Source organism: Pleurodeles waltl, chromosome 8 (genome assembly GCF_031143425.1).
Source record: "Pleurodeles waltl isolate 20211129_DDA chromosome 8, aPleWal1.hap1.20221129, whole genome shotgun sequence".
NCBI classification, from domain to species: Eukaryota; Metazoa; Chordata; class Amphibia; order Caudata; family Salamandridae; genus Pleurodeles; species Pleurodeles waltl.
In genome coordinates this window covers 1,110,214,029-1,110,226,184 of record NC_090447.1, presented here as the reverse complement: position 1 = coordinate 1,110,226,184, position 12,156 = coordinate 1,110,214,029, and positions in this window count along the sequence as shown.

Sequence of the window (12,156 nt, the reverse complement as noted above, 5' to 3'; positions counted from 1 at the left end):
GATTCCCCTAGGTGTTTAGTTTTCAAAAATGCACAGGTTGGGTAGGTTTCCTTAGGTGCCAGCTGAGCCAGAGGCCAAAATCCACAGCCTGGCACTTTAAAAAAAATAGTTCTCTTTTCTTTGGAAAATGTGATGTGTCCACATTGTGTTTTGGGGAATTTCCTGTTGCTGGCACTAGGCCTACCCACATAAGTGAGGTACCATTTTTATCGGAAGACTTGGGGTAACATTGGGTGGAAGGAAATGTGTGGTTCCTCTCAGATTCCAGAACATTCTGTCAACGAAATGTGTGGGAATTGCATTTTTTGGCCACATTTTGAGGTTTGCAAAGAATTCTAGTTAAAACAACCTGGTGTCTACTTTTCAAAAACATATAGGTTTGCTAGGTTTCCCTAGGTGCCGGCTGAGCTAGAGTCTAAAATCCACAGCTAGGCACTTTGCAATAAACTAGTCATTTTTTTATGGCGAAATGTGATGTGTCCGTGTTGTGTCGGGCACTAGGCCTACCCACACAAGTGAGGTACCATTTGTATTGCACGACTTGGGGGAACGCTGGGTGGAAGGAAATTTGTGGCTCCTTTCAGATTCCAGAATTTTCTGTCACCGAAATGTGAGGGAAAACTGTTTTTTGGCCAAATTTTGAGGTTTGGAAAGGATTTTGGGTGACAGAACCGGTGAGAGCCCTGCAAGTCACCTCATTTTGGATTCCCCTAGGTGTCTAGTTTTAAAAAATGCACAGGTTTGGTAGGTTTCCTTAGATGCCGAATGAGCTGCAGGTCAAAACCCACAGCTAGGCACTTTGCAAAAAACAGCTCTCTTTTCTTTGGGAAAATGTGATGTGTCCACGTTGTGTTTTTGGGCATTCCCTGTCCCGAGCACTGGGCCTACCCACATAAGTGAGGTGCCATTTTTATCAGAAGTCTTTGGGGAATGCGAGGCGGGAGGAAATTCGTGGCTCCACTCAGACTCCAGAACTTTCTGTCACCAAAAACGTGGAGTAAAATGGCTTTTTTTTACCTCAATTTCAATTTTTTTTTTATTTCAGCTGGTATTTTCTGTAGGAAAACCTTGTAATATCTACACAAATGACCCCTAGGTGAAATCAAAATTTTGTCTAATTTTCAGAAATGTTTAGCTGTCCGAGATCCAGCATTGGTTTCACATCCATTTCTGTCACAAACTAGAAGGAGGCTAGAAGCACTAAAATAGTAAAAATGGGGTATATCCCAATAAAATGCCAACATTGTGTTGAAAATTGTGGTTTTCTGATTCAAGTCTGCCTGTTCCAGAGAGATGGGAAGATGGTGATTTTAGTACATAAACGCGTTGTTGATGCCATTTTCAAGGGAAAAAAACACAAGCCTTCTTCTGCAGCCCTATTTTCCCATTTTTGTAAAAAACAAAAAAAAAAATTTTTTTTGCTGTATTTTGGCTAGTTTCTCGGTCTCCTCCAGGGAAACCCACAAACTCTGGGTACCTCTAGAATCCCTAGGATGCTGGAAAAAAAGGATGCAAATTTGACATGGGTAGCTTATGTTGACAAAAGGTAATGAGGGCATAATCATGACCTGCCCCAAATAGCCATAAAAAGGCCTGGCACCTGAACGGGGGGGAAATGCCTAGCAGTATTACTTTTTTTTATTTTTTCATTTTTTTATTTTTTTTTATTACATTTTTATTTTTTTTGAGGGGGAGGGCTATACAAAGAATAAACAAGAAAAGAAGACATAATATATCCGTGAAGAAAAAAGAAACAAAGAAGGAGAAGGAGGTCCTGGAAAAAAAAACAGTTGTATACATCGCATATCAGAACTGTTAACATTTTTTTTTACAATGTATCTTGATGTTCCAACCATCTAGTCAAGGGTGCCCAAATTTGTTCCCCCCTGCATCTCTTCTTATGACCCTTTAGCTTATAAAGACTTAATTCAATATTATAAATGGCAAGTAATCTAGAGCGCCAACCCTCAAACGTGGGGGGTTCTTTTTTGAGCCAGTCTGTAGCAATACAAAGACGATATATTGCCATTGACAAAAATAAAAATCGCCTTATTTTATACAGTGCAGGTTCCATACTTTCTGGTGAGTCCACAACCCCTAGTACTACCAGCATAACAGTTACCTGAACATTGCAATGTGTAATTTTCTTAAGAAATACCTCTATCTCATTTAATATTCCCCGTAGCCTTGGGCATGCAAAAAACATATGCGTTATCTCAGCTGCAGCTTCCCCACATCGAGTGCACGTTCCAGAGGATTTCCCCCACTTTTTCAGTTTTGCAGGAGTATAATATAAGTCCATCAATGTCTTATAATGCTGGGTTTTCAGATTAGCTGAGAGAAATGTTGTATCAGCCATGGCTAAAGATTGGTCCACCCATTCCCCAGCCACCCCAAACCGTACAATCCATCGCTCATTCTGATGTACCATGTCATCTGATTGTAACTCTGTTAGTAAAGTATATAGCTTGCCAATCTTTGCGCCATTTTAACAGCCTCAACTACAGGGATCTCCAACATCCCTGACCTGTCGTACTTCTGAGAATGTAAAAAAGTTCGTATTTGCAAAAACTTTAAAAAATGGGTCTTAGGTAAACAGAATTGGGACTGCAATTCCATAAAAGTTTACTTCCGGATTTGCAATACAAGTCTCCAACTTTGTTTATTCCCCTAGAACGCCAAAAAGCTAATATGGGATCCCTAAAGATATGATTAGGAATAGCTGAGAAATTCATTGGTGTGTAAGCCGTAATCTTTCCCAGTCCCATGCTCCGTTTTATCTGAGCCCAAACTTTAAAGGCGGCTAAGAAAGTCTTGAATCTTACTTTTTTGAAATAGCTTGGTTCCTCAAATTTCGATAGCCATCCGCTTGCCTCCCCACCCGCCATCATAGCATAGATAGGGGTTTGTTTTACTTCTACATTTCCACTAGAACGTCCCCTTATGAGTTCATCCATATGTTGGAGACAGCAAGCATAATAATACAGTGTGAAATTAGGGACTGACCACCCACCTCGGTCCTTGGGAAGTGTCATGTACTTCGACACCCTTCTTGTTTTGGCATATCCCCATAAAAAGTTATTCCCCATCTTTTCCAATTTTTTAAGCCATTTTTTGTTAACCTCAAGGGGAATGGCCGGAAATAAATATAGGATTTTCGGAAGAACCATCATTTTCAGTACATTGCAACGACCCTCTAATGATACATGCAAATTATGCATTCTGTCTAAATCCTTCTTTATTCTATTTAACAGTGGAACAAAATTAATTTCCACCAACCGATTAACCACTGGTGTAATTTTAAACCCCAGATACACCGCTTCAGATACCAGCCGTTTGTCTGCTAGTGAAACATGCTCAGAGCATACTATCTGTGTTTTATCAGAGTTCAACTTATATCCAGAGTATCTTCCAAACTCTCTTGCCTCTATTTCTACTGCCTTAATAGCTTCCTACGTATTGCTTGTCACTATAGCTATGTCATCAGCATATGCAAACACCTTATATGTTTCTCCATGATATAATAGAGGTTTAATATTTTTGCATTCTTCTAGTCTCAGCAAGAAAGAATCAATGTATAGAGCAAAGAGCAAGGGGGAGCAGGGACATGAGATTGAAATAATATCTGATTCCAGACCTGCGATGCATATTCTAGCTTTTGGGGCTGCATATAAGGCTTTTATAGCTGTAATATACCCACTCCCTATGCCTTTCCAGCGCATAACTTCCCATAAAAACTTCCACGATACACGATCAAATGCCTTCTCGGCATCCAAAAGTAAGAACCCCAAAGTTGTTTGATGCAATTCTGCAAGATCAAACATGGATATTATTCTTCTAATATGGTCAATTGTGTCTCTGCCAGGAATAAACCAATGTTGCTGTTTTCTTACCAATCTATCTATTACATTTGCCAATCTACTGGCCAGAACCTTTGCATAAATCTTTCCATCTACATTTAACAAGGATATAGGTCTATACGAACTGGGGAACTCTGCTGGTTTGTCCTTTTTTTTTAACACTATAATGCTTGCACATTCCCACGATGGAGGCGCCTGACCTGTCTGCGCTATACAAAAAATACTATGCATGTCCCTTTTAATGTCTACTAAAAAAGTCTTGTAAAATTCAAGTGGTATAGCATCCGGCACAGCGGCTTTCCCTGTTGCCAGGGAGCTCACTGCCCCAATTATCTCATCAATCCGAATTGGTGCATCTAATATAATTTGTTCCTCAGAAGAGAGCCTTGTACTTTTTAATTCCCCCAGAGATCCGCTAACCTCTTTTTGCAGCTGTTCAGAGTACATTATATCTTCTCTATACAAATCCTGATAGTAACCCTTAAAAACCTCTAAAATTCCTTCTAGCTCTGCCTGTTTCTGCCCGTTACCATGAATTATATTCAGAATATTCTGCTTAACCGCCTTTTGTCTAACCCGCCTAGCTAGGACTTTTCCTGTGGTTTCACCGTATTCATAACATTCAGATCGATGGCTTTGATAGGCGGCTGCAACTGTTTTGTTCAGGTAAACGTTTATTTTAGCCTTAAGGATCGTCGTCTGGGTCTGGGTGAGAGTGACATCTTCTTTTCTAGCAATTTTACAGGCTAATTCCCTCTCTTTTATTATTAATCTATCTTGAAGCTCTGCAATTTCCTTCCCCCTAGCTGTCTGTATTCCCAAACTATAGCTAAGAGTTTCGCCCCTCACCGCAGCTTTGAATGAATCCCATACCATCCCCGGATCTGCTGTATTCCTATTAGTAACAAAAAAATTATGAATCCACACTTTCATATAGGATATGTATCCTGGGCCAACCAACAGTTTCCTGTCAAATGTCCACACGCGCCGCGGATTGGACGGCCCCTTTACTATTATAGACAATATTAACGGATTATGATCTGATAAAAATCTAGGTTTGCATTCTATTTCAGCCCCTCGGATTAGGTTTTGTGATATAAAAAAGTAATCCAACCTTACTAATTTAGCATGTGGAAATGAATAATAGGTATGCCCAGGGTCTAAAGTTTTGATATTTTCCCAAACATCCATCAACCGATGTTCCATTACTAACCTCCTTAAAGCTTTCCATACTTTGGGCTTTCATCCCTGATATAAGCTCTGAGCGCCCATACTACTACTACCTACCTCTAAGTGAATATTTAAATCACCACAAATAATTATTGGTAAGGGCCATCCGACTAGTTCCATATTCAACGTATCCAGGGGCTCAGCCTCGTCAAAAACTGAATCATATATAGTGCATAGAGTAAATTTAAATGTGTTCACAGATAGTTCTATGAGAGCCCATCGCCCATCATTACTTGCTCGAGATCAAAAAACGTGCACATTATTATTTCTAGCGAGTATCGTCACTCCACGTGTCGATACCTCCTGCCGGGTACAAACCAGAGGTATTAACCAAGCTCACGTATGAGCTCTCGCTTGCTCCATGCTATGTGTGTTTCTTGTAAGCAGTATATATCTGATTTAAATAATTTAAGCCCAGCTGTCACTTTTTTCCTTTTTTGAGGGCTATTAAGGCCACAAATGTTCACCGTACAAATCCTTAATCTATTTGCCATATCGTTCAATTTGATATGCCAATTTGACATCCCTACTTTCTCCTTTAAATAAACCTACTTGTTGACATTGAACCATATAAATCCTCTTCCTCCGACATGTGCTCATTAACTTATTCTGAGCATTCCTGCCTATATTAGTACCCCCCCACTCCCCACCACTCCTCTCCCACCCTCCCGCCCCTTGCAACCCAACCCTACTACCAACCACACCTCCCCACCCACCTACACCCCCCATTCCCCTACCCTTACACCCAGTTTCTGGAAAGTATGGGATCTCACTATCCCTGGTGATGGTAAAGCTTCCGCTCCGACCGTCCCCACCCAGTGCCTGTTTTTTTTTCTCTTTCTTTTTTTTTTTTTTGCCCTTTCTCTCTTTTTCTCACTTACTTTATCTCTATCTCTCTCTATCTTGATGCTATTTTATCTGAGTTTTTTTATCCAAGTTTTATAAAAGGGGAATTAATCCTAAGAGGGGAGCCCTAAGGGATTATTTACCACCACCTTATCTTCTCAATTCTCAACTCCTAACCCTTTCTGCTTTCCCCCACCCTGTACCTTAATCAAAGAACTCTACCTTAAGAAAGCGGACCACTAAGTCCACCCAAAAAAGCACTTGCTTTCACCTCTGACGTAAAGTAGTGGGTCCTGTTTTCCATTACTACTTTCAGTTTAGCTGGGTTTAATAAGAAAACCTGTGCCCCCTTATTTTGAAGTGGTTGAATTAGCTGATGGAGCCTCCACCTTTTTTCAACGGTACTGTGGCAAAAGTCTGGTCTCACAAAAAACTCACACCCCTTAGCCTTACTTCTAGAATTGGGTCACGCTCGATCATATATGGCCTGTCTTGCCTGACAATTAAGCAAAGAGATTAATATTACTCTAGGTCTACCACTTCCTCCTTCTGAGTTTGACCCTACTTTGCTAAAGGGAAATCGGTGGGCTCTTTGAATCTCTTTATCCCAATCCCAATGTTGTAAGTCCAGAAAAGCCTCCTTAAAAAGTGCGACCATAAAGCTATGTGTATCTGATCCCTCAAGTCCTTCTGGTACACCCAATACACGCAAATTATTCCTCCTTAATCTATCCTCTCAGTCTGTCAATTTCCACTGAGTGTCCTCAAGTTGTTTCTCCATAGCTTCTCGAGACGACTGGTGAGATCCAGCCTCATCCTCCAGATGCGAAATACAGGGTCTCCGCTTCTTCCATCCGTGTAGTGAACTCCGAACATGTCTTCGCCACCCGACGAATCTGGATTTGCATCTTACGGCAAGCCCCTTGAGTCCTACGGCTCTCTGATTTGGATTCCTCTCGATGTTCCATAATGCTTTGATATATGGTTTCCAGGGACACAGGATTGGGCTGTTTTTCGCCATTGTCATATAGAGTTAAATCATCTTTAGAGTACTCCCACTGAAGACCCTGAGGACCCTTAGTATCCAGTGAGTTAATAGAGTGCTTGTTAGGTCCTACTTGCTCACTTCTCTTCCTCTGTTTTTTCCTCACCGTAGCACTCTTGCTACTCTCATGTGATTCCCTCCCCAGTGCCAGTGCCAAGGAGGATACCTCGGAATCAAGTTCAGAAGAAGTTTTATCCGCCTCTAAGTCCAGCAGCTCATTGCTTGACCAACTTGAATGATCCGATAATGAAAAAAACTTGTCCCCTTGTGTTGTCTCATTATCACGTACCATCGCGGGCCCCTGCTTTAACAAACCGGCAGGGTGTAGTGAATCTCCAGTACCGCTGAGAAATTCTTGTTGTGATTGTTGTTGATTTCCCTCATCTACCTGTGTCAATATCATAACACTTTGCAAGCTCTTCCTCTGTTCCACCTGGCTCCCAGTAACTTGTTTTTCTAGAGCTGCCACCTCTATGACATCACTCTGCCTCCCCCCATCTTCCTGGGGGGGGGGCCCATCTGCAGCCGCCATCTCACCGGTTACTAAGGGATCAACCTCCTCCACGACGGTAGGGGGGTATCTATACCCCCCACCAGTATATCCTTCCCTCTCTCAAGAAACCTGTCCAATGAGGCATTCTTAATTTTAGAGACAGCCTTCTCACCTGAGCCGTGTTTTATATCCATAGCTCCCCCCTGCCGAGTAGACAAACTAGTCCTTGCCGGCTTGCCTCGTCCAGACAAAGTCACATTTTTCGTTCCCTTTGGTGGCATTTTTACTTTTTTTTTTTACTTTCTGAACCAAAGATACGTTATTATAGTATATGCCAAATGCCAAACATTTATAATAAAGGAAAGAAACTCTGACCGTTTTTTTTTGAGTCCACGTCAGAAGTTGTCCCCAATTGACATCCGGGAGCACAGACCAGGCGTTGCCTTCAGGCAAAAGCAGAAGCGAACCAGGCCACATTCCAGGGGAGGCAATATGCTATCCTTTGTCCCCGTCAGCAATACCCACGTAATTTTACTTTCCAAAAAAAAAACAGGAGCCGAACATGCTAAAGCACTTCTCATGAGAGTAACATGTGATTCTTTTGTATTAGGCAACAGTATCCTCAGTTATTCTAAAGGTAGCAGTCCTGCCGGCTTTAAAGTATCAAGTCGAAAAACTGAAAGTTTTTTTTTTTTTGCCTGGCAGTATTACAATGTTTACATATCTGTTTTAAAAAACACACCGTCTTCGTGACTTTTTTGCAAAACTGGAACATATGCGGTGCAATATTTCATGACAAAAATCACAACAAATTTGTGACAAATTTGCAACGATCAAAGAATTTAGAAAAATAATCGTACTGAATGTATTTTGAACACGGTATTTTTGTCACAGTTACTTTTCAGATCATCTGTTTTAAATGCAAGTCATAAACATTTACAAGGTCAGTACTGGAACCATTATGGCCCTGATACTAATTTCTGATTAACTAAACCCCAACAACAAATTCTTACAGCTATAAAAAAAAGCAGACGCCCCAGGCAAAGCACTACGGCCCTCATTACAAACCTGGCGGTCGTTGATAAAGTGGCAGTAGTACCGCCAATAGGCCGGCGGTAATAAATATGAAATTATGACCACGTCAGAAACCACTCAGACAACCACTTTAACAAACCGACACCAGGGCAAACGCAACAGGCACCACGGAGGTAACCGCCAACAGCCAGGCAGAAGGCAATGTACCGCCCACTGTATAATGACAGTCCAATCCACCCCCTTCTCCTGGGCGGTACCAACAACATCAAAAGCCTGGCGGAATCACTGCATAGAAGGGAAATGACTCACCTCTGGACACTCAAGGAAGAACCATGCTGCATGTCTTCCCCAAGCTCTTCTACCTTCTGCTCCACTATGAACACCAATGCCGGCGAAGACGACCACGGTGAGTACTGCCGCCTAGCACACAGGGCAAGGGGGGAGGAAAAAGAGAGTTACACACACCCGCAACATGCAACACCCCCACCCCAACACCACACACACAAGCAGATGCAGTAACATTACATATTCACCCGTAACACTCATGAATAATGCAAGGACAACTACTATAGTGTAAAAAGGGTGTAATAAGATGAATATAGGTGAATTTGTGCACGCAAATCAAAAAGTATATACATATTTACAATGCAGGGGACACTGCCTAGTCCTCAATGTCTGCGGGCCACAGTGCCACATCACAAAGTCCAAGGCCCAACCTCACTCCTGAAACAACATGGAGAGAACACTGCAGGGGCATCAGGTCGAAAATAGACAGGCACCTCAGGGGTACGGGAATGGGGGGGCACCTCAGCCGGAAGATGGAACACCACTTTTCCTGGAGGGGGCAACATGCCCTGTGCTTGGTCATGGGGAGTGAAAGGCCAAAGTCTCTCAAGTGGGTGATTTGCCCACTGACTTGTCCTGGGGAGTGCAAGGACACAGTCTCTCTAGTGGGTGATTTGCCCACATGCTCTGGAGGGGGCAGCATGCCCTGTGCTTGGTCCTGGGGAGTGCAAGGCCACACTCTCTCAAGTGGGTGATTTGCCCACTGACTTGTCCTGGGGAGTGCAAGGCCACAGTCTCTCAAGTGGGTGACTTGCCCACTGGCTCTGGAGGGGGCAACATGCCATGTTCTTTGTCCTGGGGAGTGCAAGGCCACAGTCTCTCAAGTGGGTGGTTTGCCCACTGACTTGTCCTGGGGAGTGCAAGGTCACAGTCTCTTTAGTGGTAGGCTTTCCCACTTGTTCTGGAGGGGGCATTGTGCCCAGTGTGCTTCATCCTGGGAAGGATGGGGTGAGTGAGTGGCTTTTCCATTGTTTCTGGAGGGGGCATTGTGCCCAGTGAGCTTCATCGTGTGGAGGATGGGGTGAGTGGATGGTTTCTCCACTGGTTCTGGAGGAGGCATTGTGCCCAGTGAGCTTCATCCTGGGAAGGATGGGGTGAGTGGATGGATTCCCTACTGGTTCTCGAGGGGGCACTTTGCCCAGTGAGCTGCATCCTGTGGAGGATGGGGTGAGGGGATGGCTTCTCCTTTGGTTCTGGAAAGGGCATTGTGCCCAGTGATGCAGATCTTGGGGAGGTCAAGGTCACAGTCTCCCACCTGGGTGTCAGACCCACAGGATTTACAGGCGCCGGGCCGCACAACAGCCCATGGATGCAGGACTACACATGGTCCGCTGGCGGTGACGGCTGCTCAGTGGTGGCAGTTCCGGTGCTGATGTTAGTGCTGGCAGTGGTGAGGGGAAGCTCCAGCCCCTCCCCTGTAGTCTTGGACGGCTGCCCACTGGGGCTGCTGCTTCTGGGAGTGGTGCTGGTGGCGTGATGGTAGTGGTGGGGGGAGGCTCTAGCCCACCCCCTACAGCCTCGGACGGCTGCCCACTGGGGCTGCTGCTGCTGGCAGTGGTGCTGGTGGCGGTGCTGGCAGTGGTGGGGGGGAGGCTCCAGACCATCCCATGCAGCCTTGGACAGCTGCCACCTGGGGCTGCTGCTGCTGGCAGTGGTGTTGGTGGCGGTGCCGAAGTGGTGGGGGGAGGCTCCAGCCCTTCCCATGCAGCCTCAGACGGCTGCACCACCATGTTGCCAGGAAGGGGTATCTCATAAGGGAGAAGAGGCGCACAGAGTACTTTGGATTATATTTGTTCAACACATATATCTACAACGGTGCACAACAGTGGGGATTACACCGTCAAAAAACCCTACATTGATTTGATTAGTCAATCAATTGAACATACAACAATACTGTGGCACTCATTGCTATCACATTATACTAAATTATATCTGATGTCAGTTATCAATCATAATTGCATCAGTTTCTTCAATATCACATCATATACAAAACTCATTAGTAGTATGACCAAAGAAAGGCGTTGACAGTTATATTACTAACTTCAGAGCTTCTCCTAACATAAGATCTTGTTTCCTATCTTAATTCCTTGTCATGTACTCCCCTCACAACAAAATCTTAATCAGAACTACATCCGATAAATTAGTCCATAAATTTTATTTCAAATGTAAATCATATCATATCTCCACTTCTGAGTTTTATGTCTTCCACACTCCTCATCAGATCAAAATTGTGAGTCCGTTCTTTAAATATTAATCCGAAAAACAGTTCTGTATTGGCTTCCTAGTCCATTGTTATTAATACATCATTTCCAAGTCAAATTCACAGCTGTAATGTAATCCTAGTCATTAATTATTCGTCCATCATTTCCAAAACGACCTCGCAGCCAACACGTGTTTCGTCAAATGACTTAATCAGGGCTGAAGTTTGGTTGCTCCATCACATGAAAAGCCTCCTAAATATCAAGGCCACAAGAATAATCAATAATCACAATGAACCAATATATATTTAGAGTCCATTAGATCTAAAACAATAGAATAGAAGGAGTAAACACCACTCCAGTAGCCAATACCCAATAACAATCCACTACGACGAGTGATAAACTGTTAGTATTGAGATACGCCCGTTGTGAACTTATTATAGACAAATTCATGTGCCACCGATAATTAAACCCCAAGAACTATATTAATCAATATAAAAACAGCATGCACAATTCCAACATGAAGATAGTTCATTTCTTTTTTTCAGTACGTGAAAAAGACGACCACTTTTACTGTCACACTATGTATAAAGTCCATTGAAACAACCTGCCAACATAGGTCCAAGTAATGGTTACCTATGACAAAAATATTGAGTACCTGAAAATTAATCACTTTGTCTTATCAAAAGACCACCTATTTGTCAATGCTGAAAATTATCACATGAAAATCCTTACAATCATTGTTGAACACTAAAAATAAATTACAGAAAGTACAGTAAGTCTTAATGATTCTCAATATCGTAGAGACGGAGTCAAACGTGTACCATGTACAGGTCTACGCACTCCGTTATGCGGGCTAATTTATGGTTCTAATGTTGAGTATTATTACCTCCTTCGAATCAAATCCCGGCTCCACGTAAACGCCAGCAGTCAGACTCCCGATTCCCTGTACTCAACCGGACGCGTGTACGCTATCAGTGCTGCGCCGTGTAACTTACAATTTAACCAAAACGGACAAAGCAATAAAAAGAGGACTTCTAGGACTCGTCCTCTATGAAAATAGAAAAAGGACTCAATAAAATAGTCCAGAATATTTGTACCAAA